The sequence below is a fragment of the Piliocolobus tephrosceles genome, chromosome X (genome assembly GCF_002776525.5).
Source record: "Piliocolobus tephrosceles isolate RC106 chromosome X, ASM277652v3, whole genome shotgun sequence".
Lineage (NCBI taxonomy): Eukaryota > Metazoa > Chordata > Mammalia > Primates > Cercopithecidae > Piliocolobus > Piliocolobus tephrosceles.
The window spans coordinates 88528095-88549235 of record NC_045455.1 but is presented as its reverse complement, the minus strand read 5'-3'; the positions used below and the strand labels follow the sequence as shown (position 1 = coordinate 88549235).

At 48.3% G+C, this 21141-nt stretch overlaps 1 pseudogene; it reads right to left on the bottom strand.

Annotated features, from left to right (window-relative positions):
• Positions 1–1456: 1456 nt before the first annotated feature.
• On the bottom strand, positions 1457–1556 carry LOC111540538 (annotated as a pseudogene).
• Positions 1557–21141: the final 19585 nt, after the last annotated feature.

Sequence of the window (21141 nt, the reverse complement as noted above, 5' to 3'; positions counted from 1 at the left end):
TGCCCTCCATTTACAGGTTCCAGAGGCCTCTTGCCCCCACCAAACTTTCCCTGGCATTTGGTTCATACTTACCTTAAAGTATTGATCCCGTTAAGGCTTATGTGCCTGTTTCTTCTCCCAACTCTATCTCAGGATAGTCTGTATAACACAGAACTCAGTATATGTCACGCATTTAATAAATACTAGTTAAACAGTGAATGAATGAATGAATGGCCCTCTGATTTGCCATTCAGAATGCAGAGGTGTGGTCTGTGGACACAGCTGGTCACAGAGGTCGGGTCCCCGGATGCTTCCTCTCTTTCTACTCTTTCCTCCCCACCCACATGCAGACCTCCCTGCAGTCTTCAGAGCTGGACCCTTCTCAGGACTCAACTCTAGCGGGGAGGAGGCTTTTCTGAGTGCAACCCCGGGTGCTGAGTCCCGTGCTTCGTTGCTCTCCCCTTTTCCTTACTCTGCTTCGCTGTTCTTTCCAATCCTGGTACCTGGCCCACCATCTGCCTCTCAGGCCGTTTCCGTCACAGAGAAGGGATGTCCCCCGACACCTCTCTTCCAGGAGGGCCCCAGGTGGTTCTGAGCACTGCAGGTGCCCAGCAAGGAAGCGGGTGAAGCTGACTTACGTCATCTACCACTGTGCCCCACAAACCTCATACTTTACTGCTCTTTCTAAGACTTTTAGATTCAAGGGTGCGACCTGGATGTGCAAGTTTGTTACATGGATATGTTGCAAAATGCTGGGGTTCAAGCCTCTATTGAACCCGCCACCCAAATAGTGAACACAGTACCTGAAAGGTAGATTTTCAACCCTTGCCCCCTCCCTCGCTCCTCTCTTTTGGAGTCCCTGGTGGCTACTGTTTCCATCTTTATGTTCATGTGTACTCTTTGTTTAGCTCCTATTTATAAGTGAGAACATGTCATATTTGATTTTCTATTTCTGTATTAATTCATTTAGGAAAATGACCTCCAGCTTTACCCATGCTGTTCCAAAGGACATGATTTCAAGGCTGGGCACGGTGGCTCACGCCTGTAATCCCAGCACTTTGGGAGGCTGAGGCGGGCAGATCACCTGAACTCAGGAGTTTGAGACCAGCCTGGCCAACATGGTGAAACCCCATTTCTACTAAAACTACAATAACCACGAAAAAAATTAGCTGGGTGTGGTGGCACGTGCCTATAATCCCAGCTACTCAGGAGGTTGAGGCAGGAGAATTGCTTGAACCCAGGAGGTGGAGGTTGCAGTGAGCTGAGATCGTGCCACTATAGTCCTGCCTAGGTGACTTCATCTCAACAAACAAACAAAAGGACATGATTTCATTCTTTTTAATAGCTGTGTAGAATTTCATAGAGTATATGCACCATGTTACCTTTATCCAATCCACCATTGGTGTGCACCTAGGTTGGTTCCATGTCTTTGCTACTGTGAATAATTCCACCAGACATCGGCTCTGGCATATTTATCACAGCTTTACTGCTTTTGTTTCTATATATTTATTTAAGGGGCCATGCTAATCTTCTCCATATCATTCCAATTTTAGTATATGTGCAGCCAAAGCAAGCGCAGCTTTACTGCCTTGGAGCCTACTTTCAGCATCTGTATGTGGATGTTTCCCCAAACCTTCCTTTCCTGAGTCTCTCCTATGGTCCTGATGACGACGTGAACCCTGGGGACAAAGCCTCACTGAGTCCTAAGAAATATGACTACCTGCTTGTTTGGGTCTCATGTTTCTTTAAAAATTAAGATGAAGCATGTCCCTCAGTCTCCTGGAAAAGGTAATCAGAGATGATGATGAGTACCAAAGGCCCACAGTTAAAAATCATGGGTAGAAACATGCCAAACTCACTGTGCTAAAAGCGGGGAGGCAGCTTTGCTGTGTCCTCTTCAGACACAGAGGGAGCAATACCTGCTTTGGGGTCCAGGAGATTTTGGGCACCTGAAGAATCCCACCTTCAGACAGAGGGCAAGAGCAATGCAAAAAATTCCTGGACATTGCTCGGCAAAGCACAGATGAGAAATAAAAGGAGAGTAAGCCTGGGCAACCCCGGGCTCTGTCTCTTGGCGTCCCCAGTTTCCATCCCACTGCAGTGAGAATGGAGTTGGCTTAGGGGGCAGACATTCTGATTATGGCAGAACCCAAAACACGCGATAAAGAAATGTCTTTTGTTTTAGCTTTTTATTTGGCTGTAGTTTCAAATTTACCAAAAAATGTATGAGGAACATTTATAAACCCTTTACCTAGATTCACTGATTGTTAACATTTTAACCTGTCAGCTTTACTGGTTGATCATCTGCTCGCCACTCCTCTCTCATAATTTTTTAAAAAAATTATTTGCAAGTCAGTTACATATGGCATGGCTGTTTACTCCTAAATACTTCAATGGCTATTTTCTAAGAACTGATGTATTAGTCTTTGCTATACATCACATTGCTATAAAGAACTACCAGAGCCAGGCATGGTGGCTCACGCCTGTAATCCCAACACTTTGGGAGGCCGAGGCAGGAGGATCACTTGAGGTCAGGAGTTCAAGGCCAGCCTGGCCAACATGGTGAAACCCATCTCTACTAAAAATACAGAAATTAGCCAGGCGTGGTGGCGCACACCTGTAATCCCAGCTACTTAGGAGGCTGAGGCAGGAGAATCACGTGAACTCGGGAGGCAGAGGTTGCTGAGACTGGTAATTTATGAAGGAAAGGGGTTTGACTCACAGTTCTGCAGGTTTAACAGGAAGCATGACTGGGGGCCTCAGGAAACTTACAATTATAGAGGAAGGTGAAGGGGGAGCAAGCAAGAGAGGGGAGAGAGAGAGAGAGAGAGCAAGTGGGGACCTGCCAAATACTTTGAAACCATCAGATCTCGAGAGAACTCACTCATTATCACAAGAACAGCATGGGAGAAATCGGCCCTCATGATCCAGTCACCTCCCACCAGCACCCTCCCCAATACTGGGCATTACAATTCAACATGATATCTGGGTGGGAACACACAGCCAAACCATATCAACAGGGATATTCTCTTCCATAACTGAGGTTGTCAACTTCGTGAATTTACATTGCTATGATGCTTTCTTTTTGAGATGGGGTCTTGCTGTGTTGCCCAGCCTGGATCTGAACTCCCAGGCTAAAGTGATCCTCTGGCCTCAGCCTCTGGAGTAGATGGGACTATAGGCGTGCACCACCATGCCTGGTCACGATGCTTTTAACTGAATGTTATATTCATGTTAATGTTCCAACATTCATGTTAATGTTCCAATTTTGCCAGTTGACCCAATAATGTCCTTTATGGCATTTCTCCCACTGCAGAATAGGATCCAGTCTAGGATCAGATACTGCATTTAGTTACCATGTCTCCTGAGCTTCTTTTAACCTGTAACATTTGTGTCACCTTTTGCCTTGTAGAACATTAATGTTTTTGAAGAGTCCCATCCCCCAGTTCCTGTCTAATGGAATGCTGCTTATTTTGTGTTTGTTGGATGTTTCCTCGTGATTAGATTGAGGTTGTGCATTCGCCGTGGGAGACTGCATAGGTGACGCTGGTGTCCTTCTCAAGCCACCACGTCTGGAGGCACGTGATATCCATGTGCCCCACAATGGTGGTCATTTTCATCATCCGGACACTGCGTTGCCTCACTTATCCACCGTAGAATGACTATTTTAAAACAAACTGTCTTTTTTTTCTTTGAGAGAGTCTCGCTCTCTCCTCCAGGCTGGAGTGCGGTAGGACAATCATAGCTCTCTGCAGCCTTGATCTCCCGGGTTCCAGTGATCTTCCTGCCTCAGCCTCCCAAGCAGCTGAGACTACAGGTGTGCACCACCATGCCCAGACAATTTCTTTACTTTTTGTAGAGACAGGGTCTTGCTTTGTTGGCCAGGCTGGTCTGGAACTCCTGGGCTCAAGCAATCCTCCTGCCTCAGTTTCCCAAAATGCTGGGATTACAAGTGTGAGCCACGGCCCCCGGCCAAAATGTCTTTTTGAATGTTCATGTATTTGTAGTGTAACAAGTGATTTCCCAAACACACACACACAACCACACACACACATACACACAATTTCATCTTCCAATAAAGTTTCTTCTTTGCAGTGCCACATACGCATGAACTCTGAGGTCTTTAAATTCTGCATGGGCAGCGTTGGCTTGCAGAGGACAGAATCCTCTCAAATAGGTTTCATTAAGAGGGGATTTAGGATATTAACATACTTACAAAAACACTATGACATTTGAAGAAATGGATTATAAGCTAAATCATGCCTTAGAGTTGGTCTTCCAATCTTCTAAGAGCAGGCAGCCTCCAACTTCAGAATCATAAATTTAGGTCATAATCAAGAAGTTGCCAGGTGGGGCATGGTGGCTCACACCTGTAATCCCAGTTCTTTGGGAGGCTGAGGCGGGAGGATCGCTTGAGGCCAGGAGTTTGTGATCAGCCTTGGCAACGTAGCGAGACCCTGTCTCTATGAGAATTTTTGAAAGCTACCCAGGTGTAATGGCTCGTGCCTGTAGTTCCAGTTACCCAGGAGGCTGAGGTGGGAGGGTTGCTTGAGCCTGGGAGGTTGAGGCTGCAGAGAGCTATGATTGCCCTGCCCCACTGCACTCCAGCCTAGGCAGCAGAGCAAGACCCTGTCTCTAAATAAATAAATAAATAAAAGCTGCCGCGAACCTCAACTGGTTGCTGGATCATACTGTACCTGCTACAGTCCACGTGGACACCCAGGAAGCTAGTGACCAGATGCTGGGCATGGGGCAGCCTCTGCTCATCTGCCACAGAAAAGCTTAAGACCCCCAGGGGCAAACTGGCCTGCGGGCAGAGCAGGTACAGAAGGGCAGCCTCCACCTAACAACCACCAAACCGAGATCACTCTCACAGCCCTGGCTGCACTGGGTCTAGGAACTGCAGTCTGTTGGTTCCAGCCTGCACTGTCCTGGGAGGGACACTCGGAGGAAGGCGGAATGGGTGGTGAGGGCTGACCCATCCCATCCACCTTGCCCCCTGCCCCAGGCTTCCTAAGATGAAGCAGCAATCCTCCTAAGAATTCAGACATTCCCCTGTCCCACGCTGTCCTCCTCTAAAGCAAACCAAAGAAGGCTTCTCTTCTGTAGTGAAAATGCCGAATATCAGAGGGCAGCTGGCTTTGAGACCATCCACGCCACAGCTAAGACTCAAGGGACAGCTTCACTCTGGATCTCCACGCATAGCTTTTGATTCTGTGCCTCTCTATAAATATATTGTTTGGAGCATAAAGCTAATAGGCAAACCAATTACTGTGGTCAGTTGCTGAAAGCATCCCTTTAGAGAATGATGCCGACCCAGTGGGCTAGCAGGTGAGGACTGAGCAGTTACAATGCAATCAAAGATAGAGCCAAGGAGGGCGGACAGCATTTGGCTCAGAATCAAAGTCAGCGTTGGGGACGGGTCACAGCTGCAGGGGCATTTCCAGGGCACTGGAATAGACTGCTTGAAACTGTGGGAGTTACGGGGGCAAATGGGGACCAATGGACCAGGCAGGGAGCGGACACAAAACCCACTGGCTAACAAATCACCAAGGGACTTGCTTTCTTCTTCTTCTTCCTTCTTCTTCCTCTTCCTCTTCTTTCTTATTCTTCTTTTTTTTTCTGAGACGGAGTCTCGCTCTGTTGCCCAGGCTGCAGTGCAGTGGCACAATCTCAGCTCACTGCAACCTGTGCCTCCAGGGTTCAAGTGATACTCCTGCCTCAGTCTCCCGAGTAGCTGGGATTATAGGCACCCGCTGCCACTCCCGGCTACTTTTTGTATTTCTTCAGGCAGCTTCTATTCATCCCTGCCCCCCATTTCTCTTCCACTTTTCACCAGCTAGCGAGACACTCCACATCATTTGCCTGAGTGTCAGTGAGAAAGAGAACCATACCGACCATGCATGTAGACTACAACTGTCCATTGGCAGCTGTCCACAGCTCCATTTCGGTACAGTCCTCAAGACTCACCATTTTCTTTCTTTCTGTGTGTGTGTGTGTGTGTGTGTGTGTGTGTGTGTGTGTGTGTGTGTGTCAGGGTCTTGCTCTGTTGCCCAGGCTGGAGTGCAGTGGTGTGATCATAGCTCACTGTAACCTTGAACTCCTGGGCTCAAGCCACCCTCCCACCTCAGCCTCCCAAGTATCTGGGACTACAAGTGCATGCCACCACACCCAGCTGGCGTATTCTTTTGAAATTCCTCTAATCATAGCCTTCAGTGATAGGTTTGGGGTGGGGGTCAATGAGGCATGGATAGTGACCTGTGAAAGAACTGCTACGGAGCTCCTTCATTCCCTGAGTGGTGAGGGGAGGTGGCAGCTGAGGATAACATGCAGGTAGGTAGCCTGGGAGACTGGCAGACAGGCAGGTTTTAGTGGGGGCAGATTCTAGTTTAGCTTTAAACAGATTGTGTGTGAGGTGACTAGGGGACATGCCCAGGAGCAATGATACCTACAAGCCTGCGACTGGAGACAGGTCTGAGTTAGATACAGTGATGGGGAGTCACCAGCAGTAAGGTTCTGGTTTTTAAAAAGGATGAAGTGGATCACAGTGTTACCGTGGCAACAGGCAGTTGAGCTGGTTTTGGGGATGGAGGGTGAGGCAGGGCAAGCCCATGACTTCCATTTGATGGCAGGTTGGGAGCTACCTTCTAGGGAAGTGAGTTCTAGTCTTGGCTTTGCCACTTGATTGAGCCATGTACCTTCACAGCCTGTAAAGTGTATGTGAGGCCAAATTGTAAGCAATGCAAAGACAAGGGATGACTGTTGTTACTGACTTTGGACCTATATAGTTCTGTCTAACACCAGATGTACTAGAAGTGGGTAATACATATTAAATATAAAAAAAATTAATTAAAAAAGTAGCCGAGCATGGTGTTGCAAACCTGTAGTCCCAGCTACTCTGGAGGCTGAGGTGGGAGGATTGCTTGAGCCTGGGTGGCAGAGGTAGCAGTGAGCTGAGATTGTGCCACTGCACTCCAGTCCGGGTGACTGAGACCCTGTATCCAAAATAAAATAAAAAAGGCCCCTCACTAAGATGAAAAATTAATTTTAAAAATTACATCCAGGTGCCATGGCTCATGCCTGTAATCTCAACACTTTGGGAGGCTGAGGTGGGAGGATCACTTGAGACTAGGAGTTCAAGGCCAGCCTGGGCAACACAGGGAGATAGGGGACACCTGTCTCTACAAAAAAAAAAAAAAAAAAAAATAACCAGAGGTGGTAGCAGACACCTGTAGTCCCAGCTACTTGGGAGGCTGAGGTGGGAGGATCACTTGAACCCAAGAGTTCAAGGTTGCAGTGAGCCATGATGGTAGCACTGCACTCCAGCTTGGGCGACAGAACAAGACCCTCTCTCTAAATAACAACAAAAATTACAAATAGGCCAGGTGTGGTAGCTCAAGCCTATAATCTCAACACTTTGGGAGGCCAAGGTGGGAGGATCCCTTGAGCCCAGGAATTCAAGACCAGCCTGGCCAACATAGCTTCTCAGGGATGCTGGGTTGCTTGGTCACAGGTCACGGGCACTGAACATTCTGAAAAATAAAGCTGAGTCAGTGTTGGCTCCTTGCTGCTTGAAGTTCTTGTCTAGGGAAAAACTACTGCAGTAATTATTTTCAAGAAGCAGAAGGGAAAAAGGAAATGAATAATTAAGAGGAATTGAAGAGATGCAAATTTCCCTTCGCTCAGAGCTGGCAGATCAAGATGCTTCTCTACCGAGAGGATTTTCTTCCTGTTTAATTTGCTTTTCTACTCCTCCTGAGTGAGTAGAAAAGACAAGTTATTGGGATATGGGAAAAATAAAGAGGCGAACAAGAGCAAAAAGAGGAAAAGAATGAAATCATCTTTCTATAGAAAATCATCTTTCTACTGCTATTCTATCAGAAAAATAAAATGGAGAGAAATCACTATAATCAACACGTAAATTTTGAGGAATGGGTGAAGATTGATTCATTATCCTTTTGGGAACCCCAGTGTCACAAGGGAAGCATGTCTGTGCCTGTGCCTCAGGGACAGTGCAGTCTCCTGGGTCCCCGAAGTGTGGCCCTCTCCCTCTGTCTCCATGCACCTCTTCTAACGTGAGTGTAGGACCAGTTAGCAAACAACTGCAATCCACTCCTCTTTGACCTGAAGCTCATGAGTAGTTCCCTTTCACTGCCTCTGCTGGCCAGGCACTGGCTGGGCACCTTCCATTTGTGTAAGTGACATCTCGAGCCTTCCCAGCATGGAGGGCTTCCAGGCTGGCCTGCAGGAGTACTGAAGCACCCTGCATGGGGGGACACTGGAGGAAGGGCTCCCGAAAGGAAAGAGAGCTGCTGGAGTTTGGTGCCAGGGCTCAGAGCTTCTGGGAAGCTGACCTAGGGGGTGCCTGGTACTGAACACAGAGTACTCCATGCTCCCTACCAGGGCACTTAGATGTTGGGTTGTAACCGTCCCCTCCTAGCCTGTGAGCTCAAGGCCCTCACTGTGCTCATCGCTGTACCCCTGGCACACAGCACAAAGCCTCACACAGTCGGTGCTGGACAAGTGGATGAATGTGCTGGGTGACGGAAGAGGTGATGTTCTAAGAGCTGCTGGTGTGTCTGGAGTTGGTTCCTTCTGGTGGGTTCTCAGTCTCACTGACTTCAAGAATGAAGCCACGTACCCTTTGCGATCAGTGTTACAACTCCTAAAGATGGCACAAACCCAAAGAGTGAGCAGCAGCAAGATTTATTGTGAAGAGCAAAAGAACAAACATTCCACAGTGTGAAAGGGAACCAGAGCGGTTTGCGATGCTGGCTGGGGTGGCCAGCTTTTACTCCCTTATTTGTCCCCGCCCACATCCTGCTGATCGGTCTATTTTACAGAGTGCTGATTGGTGCATTTACAATCCTCTAGTTAGACACAGAGCGCTGATTGGTGCATTTGCAATCCTCTAGCTAGAGAGAAAAGTTCTCCAAGTCCCCACTAGACCCAGGAAATCCAGCTGGCTTCACCCCTCACTGGCATGCATCACCTTTGTCACATCCTGAACCCAGCCTGAGCAGGGGAGGGCACAAAGATACGGCTGATGGGAATGGAAAGAACAACTCCTCGGGGTGTCAGCAGTTTCCACAATGTGGGAGGTGGCACCCATGTCCTCAACAGCGCGGGGTCTTTGGGTTTCTCCCATGGCTTCAGTTTGGTGAACCTTGGAGGCTTTGGGCAAGTATTACTGGCCTTGTCTTCCCATCCCACAAAAGTAAGCTGGGCAGAAGGGGAGGAAATAGCAAACCCTGGGCCAAAGCTGGGGTGCTGTTCATGAGGACGTGAGGGTCCCTGCCAGGGGATGACCAGCGACTGGAGAAGAACTTGGTGAGGAGAGAAGGTTCACATTGACCAGTAAGGAAATGCTGGGAGTTATTGTTTTGGGGAGCTTCAAATAAAGTCCAGTGGGGGCATGGCCAGGGGAACACAGGTCAAACATAACAATATCTGATTTCTTTCTTTCTTTCTCTCTCTCCTACTTTCTTTTCCTTCCTTCCTTCCTTCCTTCCTTCCTTCCTTCCTTCCTTCCTTCCCTTTCTCCCTTCCCTTTTTCTTTTCTTCCTTCCTTCTTTTCTTCCTTCCCTCCTTCCTTCTTTTCTTCCTTCCCTCCTTCTCTTTCTTTCTTTCTTTTTGAGACAGGGTATTGCTCTGTCTCTCCCAGGCTAGAGTGCAGTGGCACAACCACAGCTGATTGAACTCATTGCAGCCCCCACCTCCCGGGCTCAGTCAGTCCTCTCACCTCAGCCTCCCAAGTAGCTGGGACTAGGGGCAAAAGCCACCATGTCCAGCAAATTTTTTATAGTTTTTGTAGATACAGGGTCTCCCTATGTTGCCCAGGCTGGTCTCAAACTCCTGACCTCAAGTGGTCCTCCTGCCTCAGCCTCCCAAAATGTTGGAATTATAGGCGTGAGCTACTGTGTCTGGCAATTATCTCTAATTTGTAAAACCACCTTGCAAGGTAGGTGCCCTTTGTCACCCTCAATTTGCTATGAGGAACTGAAGTCTGAGAAGGTCAGGTTGCTTGCCCTGGGTCGCAAGGCTGGTGAGCGGGGAGCTGAACCTCACGCACAGGCTACCTCTCCACATGGAGGCAGCCATACCCATGGAAGTCACACCTTGGAACAGAAACCCCGCCTTGCCCAGTCCATGACATTTGTTTTGTGACAGCAGATGCTGCGGCATTGCCCTGGCATTGCATCCTTTGGGCAAAGTCTCAGTCAAAGGAGAGAATGTTGTAGTAAAGAAAGCAAGATAGAGCTTTCAACTCTTAGGGCTGGAAAAGCCTGCACCAGGTTCCTCCTGTGCATAGAAACAGGGAGGCAAAGGAATGAGTTGAGTAATAAGCTCAAGGCTTCAGATATTACAAACAGATGCAATAAAATCAACGCTTGGCTGAGTTATCAGGAAGCAAAGAGGCAAAAATCCAATTTAAAAGATTATGCCAAAGGGAATAAATCCAAAGTAATGGGATTGCTGAGCCTTAGCTGCCATAAAGGGAAACCATAGCATGTCTTGGTTTAAAAAAATAATAAAACGGAGGATAAACACCAGCTGATTTAGTGTTTGGACTTAGTGTTTGGGGAAATAGTTATTATTTTTCCAGAGAGGTCTATAGTCAAGGACTGTGTCTCCAGTGCAATGCACTCAATAAATATTTACAGAGAGTCCTGAGGCCTCAGCTGTTCTCAATGCACCCAAGCCAGTGGCATGCTGTGTGTGCGTCTGGGGTGCTGTGTGTGTGTCTGGGGTGCTGTGTGTGTGTCTGTGGTGCTGTGTGTGTGTCTGGGAGTGCTGTGTGTGTGTCTGTGGTGCCGTGTGTGCATCTGGGAGTGCTGTGTGTGTGTCTGTGGTGCTGTGTGTGCATCTGGGAGGCTGTGTGTCTGTGGTGCTGTGTGTGTGTCTGGGAGTGCTGTGTGTATGTCTGGGGTACTGTGTGTGCGTCTGGGACCGGGCGCCACAATTCTTCATATGCTGCTGCCTGAAACCCCACATCGGGTTTGTGGGATTTAGGAGGACTGGGGTGAACGAGACGTCTCTCATGGGAAGATGTGGATTTGGGAGGCACCACCCCAGCGTAGAGGTCTTTCATGTCCTTAGAGGGGCCTTCAGCTGGAAGGAAGAAAGCTGGAGTCACTTCAAGAGAATCTCAAGCACCATGACTCACGTTTGATTATACTAAAAGAGAAACTGCTTTGCAGGTCTGCGTAAAAATCTCATTGTGTTCCTCATAAGCAGTTATGTTCTGAGGTGACCGAGATTTTGTAAGGCACAGTTCTTTTCAGTCATTAGTCTGCAGCACTCAGGACAGCCTCACCTCGGCTGCGGAACAGAGACAAACGTTCAGAGCCAGGCACCAGAAAGGGTGCTTCAGAAGCGAGGTAAGAACAGCTCTGGCTTTGAGTGCTGAGAAGCACTCTGCTAAGTGCTTTATGCGCTGTCTTTGTGGAGCTACTAAAAGTACCTCATCTGATAGATTCGAAGGCTGAAAGAGATTCAGTAACTTGCCCGAGGCCACACAGCCAATGATTAGCAGAGTGGGGATAGCAGTACTGGACTCCTCTGCTGTCTGGTTTCTCCTAAAGGGGGAGACTTTAAAGCTAGATAATTGGGGGAACAATTCAGCGAAACAAGTAGGGGTTTGAGCTAGTAAAGGCCACATCCAATTCTGGAGTTTTCTTCTCCTTTGTTTTCTGCTTGTTCAGAGAAGAAGATAGTACAGTCATGACTGCAGTTTCCCCACCCTCAAACAGCGTCTGCTACACACAACAAAAGCCCCAGTCTATGCAGATCAGGATCACCGACAGAATGTCTAGATGTGTGACAAGACGGTGACGCAAACATAAAGTGACACAGTGTCTCAGTGATGGTTTATAGCACAGAGGGCACCATGTGCAAAGAGGGATCTCTATTTGTCTCTTCAGACAAAAAACTTGGTAGTCCACAGGAAGGAGGCTCCCACGCTCTGTGACCCTGCTTGATAAAAAGAACCGGTTGAATCAAGGTACATGGGCAGCTCTTGGTCCTGCTCAGAGCGGCAGGACCCAGGCTGCTGCGCCCCACAGCCAGGCAAGCATTCTGCCCACTTACCACTGCCGTCTTCCCGGCACCAGAAAGAACCAGCACAAAGAAGTTTCCAACTTTTTGAGGATGGGCAGATAGGGAAAAGGAGTATCCCTTATGCTCTCCACTCCTTTTCCCTAACATCCTCATACCACTCTCCTCGGAGCTGTCACCGTGAAATTCATTCATTCATTCCTTCGTTCTTTCATTTGTTCCTTCCTGCATCCAGCCCCCGTCTATTCACAACTCAACATTCGTGCAGTCTGTCAGATGCCACGCTCAGCCCTAGGGTTATAAAAATGAATAAAATGCAATGAGAGAGCATCTTACACCACTCGGAATGGCTATCATTAAAAAGTAGAAAACAACAGATGTTGGTGAAGATGTGGAGAAAGGGAGCCCTGCTGGTGGGAATGTAAACTAGTTCATTCACTGTGGAAAACAGTAAGGCGATTGCTCAAAGAACTAAAAATAGAACTAGCATTCCACCCAGCAGTCCCACTACCGGGCATCTACCCAGACGAAAAGAGCTCATTATATCAAAAACATACCTGCACTCATCTGTTTATTCCAGCACTATTCACAAGAGCAAAGATTTGGAATCAACCTAAGTTTCATCATTGGGGCATCATTTTTAAAATGTGGTGTATATACATCATGGAATGCTACTTGGCCTTAAAAAACTAAAATCAAGGCCGGGCACAGTGACTCACACCTATAATCCCAGCACTTTGAGAGGCTGAGGCAGGAGGATCACTTGAGGTCAGGAGTTCCAGACCAGCCTGGCCAACATGGTGGAATCCCATAATTTTTGTACTAAAAGTACAAAAATTAGCTGGGCATGATGGGCACCTGTAATCCCAGCGACTTCAGAGGCTGAGGCAGGAGAATTGCGTGAACCTGGGAGGTGGAGGTTACAGAGAGCTGAGATCACACCACTGCTCTCTGGCCTGTGCAACAGAGTGAGACTTTGTCTCAGAATGAATGAATGAATGAATGAATGAATGAATGAATGAATGAATGAATAAATAAATAAATGAATAAATAAATAAATAAATAAAAATAATGTCTTTTGTAGCAACAACGATGGAATTGGAGGCCATTATCCTAAGTGAAATGACTCAGAAAGTCAAATACTGCATGTTGTCACTTACAAGTGGGAGCTATACAATGAGTACATATGGACAGAGTGGAAAAATAGACAGGAGACACCAAAAGGCGGGGAAGTAGGAAGAGGGTGAGGGTTGAAAAAATTACCTATTGAGTACAGTGTTCACTCTTTGGGTGATGGGTGCACCCAAAGCCCAGACTTCACCACAGGGAAATACGTGCATGTAAGAAGCCTGCACTTGCACCCCTAAATATTTACAAATGAAATTTTAAAACTGAATAAAACATGATCCCCGTCCTCAGGCTACTGATTGTCTAGAAATGAGACTGACACATTAAAGGGTCTACAGAGCCTCCCTGCCTAGCGGCTGGGCTGGGCTGGCATGGCCCTGGGAGGGCTTCAGAGAAGAGAACCTTCCGCTGGATCTAAAAGGGAAATGGGAGCTGACCCAGGTGGAGGACTGCAGGGCAGGAAAGCAGTTTTCAGTCTGAGGGAGCAGCCGGTGTAAACTGCACAGACAAGAAATCACAGGCCCTTGGGTGGCCCAGTAATCCTCTGGCAACCCCCTGCTTCCAGATCGCCCCACTGCTGATCAAGTCAAAATCTACCACGGCATTATTCTTCTTCCAGCCCGGTTCCCACCATGTCACTCTTCTGCTCCAGTCTTTTGTGGCTTGAGATAAAAACCCCAATGTCTTGCAGTGCCCAGGCACTGTACAACCTGATCCCCACCTACTGCTGGGCAGATTTCTGCTACTACCCTTTAACCAGCGCAAGTCTCTGCAAACTCTCAGCCAAGGGTTGGAAACTCAAAGCCTCGGAACTCCAGGCGGCGGAAAGGTGGGAGGTGCAGAGTGGATGACAGCAGGACACATATGACAGCAGACTACTGAGTTGCTTTGTGTGAGGACGCAGGGCTGTCCCGGAGCCTGTCCTAGGCTTGGTCCTACTCCCAGGCCTTTGTCCAGGGCACACCTGACATGGCCTCCTCTCCTATCCGTTTCCTCTCTTCCACACTTGCCTCTCATGGAGACTTCCTAAAATACTTCTGGAAACAAAAACTCTCCTCCTTTCACACTAAGAAACAAATCTGTCCAAAACCAGATTTATCTTCCTTTTTGAAACTAGCTCCTTCTCGGTTTTTCTGTCTCTGGGCACGGTCCTGCTCTTCTTCCAGTCACTGAGGTCTAAAAACACACGTTCCTCCCGTCTTGCCATCACCCTCAAACCCTGTATGTGCAAAGCATAAAGCTGCAGGCCATAGCAGTTGGAAGGGACTTCAGATATTGTCTAATTTACCTGCCCACAAATGCAGGCATCTCCTTTAGAGCAACCTTTATAGCAATCAGATCTCTGATCAGTGATCTTCCAGATTATTTTTCATTCTTCTCTAATTGCTTACAAATTCTTTATATTGAATGAAAGTCTGCCTCCGTGGGCCCCTGTTGGTCTTCCTCTCCAGCCACACAGAATGGGTCTCATCCCTCTTCTAAACACAGTTGTCATGGGATTCTTTACCTTCCTCCACTTAAACATCTTTTCAGTACTTTTTAAAATTTTTTTAAATTTATTTTTATTTTTATTTTTTTTGAGATGGAGTCTCACTTTGTCACCCAGGCTGGAGTGCAGTGGCGCCATCTAGGCTCACTGCAAGCTCCGCCTTCCGGGTTCAAGCAATTCTCCTGCCTCAGCCTCCTGAGTAGCTGGGACGACAGGTGCCCGCCACCACACTCAGCTACTTTTTTTTTTTTGGTATTTTTAGTAGAGACGGGGTTTCACTATGTTAGCCAGGATGGTCTCAGTCTCCTGACCTCATGATCCGCCCGCCTCGGCCTCCCAAAGTGCTGGGATTACAGGTGTGAGCCACTGCACCCGGCCCCCTTTCAGTATTTTTTAGGTGACTTTCCCACGACTATCTGGTTACCTCCTTTAACTCGTCAGGGTGGTTCCTAATATGTAAACTGGGATTCAATTACATTCTGCTCAAATGATATTTCTTGGGTCTACTATGAGACAAGCAGCAGGTCAAGGTAATTCTGGGCATGAATTCGAGAGTGAGACTGACTGGGGCCAGACCCTGCCCCTTCTCCCTACTGGCTGGACGATGTTGACCTTCGGAGCTTCCTTCAAGGCTATGGACAGTAAAAGGCTGAGAACAGAGTAATATCCAGTAAACATTCAATAGATGATTGCTCTTTTTCTTTTTGCACTTAAAAATATGAAAAATGAAAAAGTGCTAATGATTGAAACTGAGTGATGCATATTTGTGGGTTTATCAAACTTAAAAAACTTTATGTATGTTTGAAATGTTCTATAATGAAATTAAAATTTAAAATGTCATATTAATTAAGTGGGAGACACCTATTTAAAATCTGGGGATATTATAGCAGCTGGGATACAAAAATAGTAAAAAAGTTCCTGCCATTACTAACCTCTGAGTAAATAGGGGAGATATACATGTAAACCAAGAGTTTCAATGTGGCATTAGATATGAAATGAAGGCTGGGCATGGTGGCTTATGCCTGTAATCCCAGCACTTTGGGAGGCTGAGGCAGGAGGATCACCTGAGGCCAGGAGTTTGCAACTGGCCTGGGTAACAGAGTGAGACTTTGTAAAAAGCAAGGAAGGAGGGAGAAGAAAGAAAGAAGGAAGGAAGGGAGGGAGGAAGGGAGGGGAAGAAGGAAGGAAGAAGGAAAGAAGGAAGGGAGGAAGGAAAGAAGGAAGGAAAGAAAGGGAAGGGAAGGGAAAGAAAGAAAGAGAGAAGAAGGGCCGGGCGCAGTGGCTCAAGCCTGTAATACCAGCACTTTGGGAGGCTGAGGCGAGCAGATCACGAGGTCAGGAGATCGAGACCATCCTGGCTAACACAGTGAAACCCCCGTCTCTACTAAAAATACAAAAAATTAGCTGGGCATGGTGGTGGGCGCTTGTAGTCCCAGCTATTCAGAAGGCTGAGGCAGGAGAATGGCGCGAACCTGGGAGGCGGAGCTTGCAGTGAGCCGAGATCGTGCCACTGCACTCCAGGCTGGGTGACAGAGTGAGACTCTCTCTCAAAATAAATAAACAAATAAATAAATAAATAGAGAGAAGAAGGAAGGAATATGAAGGAAGGAAGGAAGGAACGAAGGAAGGAAATGTGGAGATGCATCCAAGCAATCCAGGTAGCTCAGCAGATGAATACTACAATGAGTGGGGCTGGGGGTGGAACCGCAGGTGTCTTTTGTTTTGGACGTTACCTTCCACCCCTTGCTAGGAGTGTATTAGCTGACTGAATAGCCTGAATTGACTTGTACCCATCTAGAAAGCCCAATTTGGGGTATTTCACATGTAATAATTTCCTGGGCTCTGGAGTCAGAGTGTCTGGATTCAAATCCCTTACTTCCAATGACTTAACCTCCTTGAGCCTCAGACTTCTTATCTCTGTTGTGGCCAATAACAGCACCTACCTTGTGGAATTACGAAGTTAAGATGTGGAGATGAGCAGAGCGTTTGGCGTCGTGCTGGGCACGTTGTTAATGCTCAAGCGTTGGTTGTTTCTTATTTCTTCACTCCGACTCCTAAATTATTATTACAGGTAACTCTTCTTCTATCCTGGAGTTTGTATGCAATCGTCACCCCTCTTTAATCCCCACTTCCAGCAAGCACATTCCTGCAAGCCTTCCTTCTGATGGGAACTGGAAAGGCTGATTGGCCAAGCTTTCCATTCCTTCTGCTACCTCGTTCCCTTGGGGAGGCTCCAAGTGACTGAGGGGCCTCTGGGCTGGAGGAGACAATGGAACACAGGACGATGGGAGGGGGTTAAAATAACTCATGCTCTTGAAAAGAAAAGGTAAAATCAGGCCTTGGGTAATGTGTAAGATGGAGATGTTTAAAAGTGACCCTTCCCTCTAGGGAGAGAGAAGAAATACAAAAAGCTCCAGGCTCCACTTCTGCTGGTTTAGGGCCGGGCTCTGCTTTTTTGAGGCTACAGCTCCACCTCGTGGCTTCATCCACACGGTTGTCTGTCTTGCTGTAGCGCACACTATCACTGTCTTCTCATAAACAAAAATTTGTCCATAATTTAAAAACTGAATGCAATATCTAATTTATTTTCTACATCTGGAATGGTGGCTCACACCTGTAAGTCCAGCACTTTCAGAAGCCGAGGTGGGAGGAATGCTTGAGCCCAGGAGTTGGAGACCAGCCTGGGCAACATTGCAAGACTCCCATCGCCACAAAACAACTTAAAAAAATCTGCTGGGCATGGTGGTGCACACTTGCAGTCCTGGCTGCTCTGTAGGCTGGAGGATCACTTGAGCCCAGGAGGTTGAGGCTGCAGTGAGCTGTGATCATGCCACTGTACTCCAGCCTGGGTGGCAGAGTGAGACCTTGTCTCTGAAAATAATAATGATAAAAATTGGCCGGCCGTGGTGGCTCACGCCTGTAATCCCAGCACTTTGGGAGGCTGAGGCAGGTGGATCACTTGAGGCCAGGAGCTGGAGACCAGTTTGGCCAACATGGTGAAACCCTGTCTCTACTAAAAATACAAAAATCAGCCAGGCATGGTAGCACGCACCTGTAATCCCAGCTACTCAGGAGGCTGAAGCAGGAGAATGGCCGAAGCAAACCTGAGAGGTTGCAGTGAGCCAAGATCACACCACTGCCCTCCAGTGAGCTAAGATCACACCACTGCACTCCAGTGAGCCAAGATCACACCACTGCACTCCAGTGAGTGAAGATCACACCACTGCACTCTAGCCTGGGTGACAGAGACCCTGTCTCAAAATAAATAAATACATAAAAAGAATCATAATGGTTTATTTTCTCTACAGTAAAACACTGGAAACATTGTGTTCATTCTTGCCCTAATGAGATTTTCATCTTGGGAAACCATTCTTTTCTGCAGGGGAAGACATTGTTTTGAAATTGCATTTCAGTTAGTTACTTACACATCTGGTACTCCCTTGTATTGTATGGAAGTACCAGTTTCTCTCCTATAAAAATAAAATGAAACAAAACAAAACTCATGTTCTAGAATGATACCTGCACAGGTAAGATGCTCAACTCATGTCTTTCCTCCTCTTCCTGCAGATACACAGCAAACTATCCCATTCAAACCTAACCTTGTTCTTGCCTCAGGGTTCCTCCCTGGATGCTCACCCTGCACCCAGGCTGGTTTTTCAGAGTCATTCAGACCCACTCTAAGGAATCCCCTTCACTGGGCCCTCCCGACTATAAAATCATCAGCAGACATTTCGTCTCCCTTGTAACAGCTACACTCATCAGTGTAGCTGATTTTTCTTCTCCTTATTTCTCGTCTGCTTCTCCCAGCTACCGTGCGTGCATCATTAACATTCCACGTTTGTTCTCTGCTTTCTTGGCAACTAATAGTGCTTGCACCTCAGAGGCACTCCGTACTTATTTGTTGAATGAATCAATTAATTCCATCTTTAAGAACTGGGTTCCGACCGAGCGCAGTGGCTCACTCCTGTAACCCTAGCACTTTGGGAAGCTGGGGTGGGTGGATCACCTGAGGTCAGGAGTTCAAGACCAAACTGAGAAACAGAGTGAAACCCCCATCTCTACTAAAAATACAAAAATTAGCTGGCCCTGGTGGCGGGTGCCTGTAGTCCTAGCTACTTGGCACTACTTGGAGAATGAGCAGGAGAATCACTTGAACCCAGGAGACGGAGGTTGCAGTGAACGGAAATCATGCCACTGCACTCCAGCCTGGGCGACTGAGACCCTGTCTCAAAAAAAAGAAAAAGAAAAAAAAAAATGGAAGAAGAAGAACTGAGTTCTTCTGCCAGCACAGCAGCCCACCCCATCGTGTGCTGGTCCAGGGGCCAGGGAATGACAGGAATGACAAAGATGCCAGTGTCCCCCTTTAAGCCGTTATTTTGCAGGAAGCAGTGAGATGGCTGAACATAGAGGTTGGCATGTTTTTGAGGCACACACTGACTTTATTATTTAGCTCACTGAGCAGCTGTCCAATGAGGCTGGGTTTAGATTGTTTTGGGAAGAGATTCACATCCTTCTCCAATTACCTTTTCCAAGTTAGTCAGCCATTGCTGGTCGGTTCCCTCTACTATGAAGTGGTGTGTGTGTGTTTGTGTGCTTGCACCCTGCTCTCATGACCCAAATGCAGGCTGAGGAGAGGAAGCATGTTTTATTTATTATATTTATTTATTTATTTCTAAAATTTATTTATTTTTATTTTTATTTTTTAATTTTTTGAGACGGAGTCTCACTCTGTCACCCTGGCTGGAGTGCAGTGGTGCAAACTCGGCTCACTGCAACCTCCGCCTCTGGGTTCAAGTGATTCTCCTGCCTCAGCCTCTGGGATTACAGGCACCCGCCACCACGCCCGGCTAATTTTTGTATTTCCAGTGGAGACAGGGTTTCACCATGTTGCCCAGGCTGGTCTTGAACTCCCGACCTCAAGTGATCCGCCCTCCTCAGCCTCTCAAAGTGCTGGGATTACAGGTGTGAGCCACCTCGCCCGGCCTGTGTGTGTGTGTGTGTGTGTGTGTGTGTGTGTGTGTGTGTGTGTCTAGAGAAGGGGTCTTGCTATGTTACCCGGGCTGGAGTGCAGTGGCCCGATCATAGCTTCCTGCAATCTCAATCTCCTGGGCTCAAGCGATCCTAGAGGACGGGCGTTTCGGTATGGGCACTTCTTAGGAAATCTTTGCTGCTTTGGAGACTAAAAGAGCCCAAAGGCAGGTAAGGGAGCCGCGGATACAAGCCTCGCTGTTGTTGCATACCGGTCTCAGGAAACTGAGTGAGGAGTAAGGACGGCAGTGGGTTAGGAACAACCAGCAGATGGCGCCAGCCCCCAAGGTATGACGCGCTGGCCGCAGGAGCGCCTGGGAGTGGCCGCCAAGCTGGTCCCCAAACAAAACTGGAGCCAATGCGCTCTCTGGGGTCCTTCACGTCCTGCCACTCAGCGACCCGAAGGAAATTAGCTACTTCCTGGCTCTGAGGCTTCACCTTTTAGTGAGCCTCGTTAGCTGGTTTTGTTTTCTTTTGGGGGACGTGCGTGTGGTTTGTGACCCCTTTTTCCGTTGACGCTCTGAGTCCAGAGCTCCCCGGGTCCGCCCTGAGCCGTGGCACGGCCTGGCCTCGCTCCCGCGCCCAGAGCGGCGCTCACGGGTCCGTCGCTGCCTGCACAGAGGTCTGTCCTGGACCTCTTAGGTTAGACTGTCCGCTCCCTCCCCGTGGCCGCTGCTGTTTGGGGACTTGGACGCCCCTCTGCAGAGGCAAGGGGGCCTTGCCTCCGGCCCCATGTGACATCTTCCTTGAAGAATCGCTGCCTCACCTAGATGTCCCTTGGACGGTGCAGTTCGTTGGCCTTGTAGGAAGGCCGGTTGCCAAGAGCAGGGCTTTTGCTCAGGGCCCCCGTGGCTGACGACTGTGTCCAGCGTGGGATAATTTAAAGTGCGCACAGGTCACTCACTGATCAGACGTCCCAGGGAGATCGAAGGGTGGGTGCAGCTTGATGGAACCTCTTCTTCAGGCCAGCAGAGGGAGAGAGGGCAGGCCTGCCCCGCTAGCCTGTTCCCAAGAACCCTGTCTTAAACCAGCTCATAAATCCCCCATCGCTCCCGCTGTGTGTCCTGACTTCCCTCCTCAGCTAGGAGCAGTGGACACGTCCACCTGCAAGGTGAACTATGCCGTACTGTGCCAACCAACAGGGATCAGGGGAAGGTGCACAGAGGGGGTGCACATCTGTTCCCCCCAACCCCAGGTCAGATCTCCATTCCCACAATAAACCGTACCTAGCAGGGTGCAGGTGTGGTTTAAGGACATTCTCCCGGCCAGAGTCAGTGGCCTGCAGTGTGGTCTTCCCTAGATGTCCTCGCTGCAGGCATAAGGCCATGCTAGGTGGCCAGGCTAGGCTCCCAGGAGTGGTCCTGCCAGGCCCTGCTGTCTGTGATGTGTGGGGAACGGGCCTGGAGGAACTAGATGGATGCAGGAACAAGCATTTCCCAAAGGCCTGATCACCTTTACTG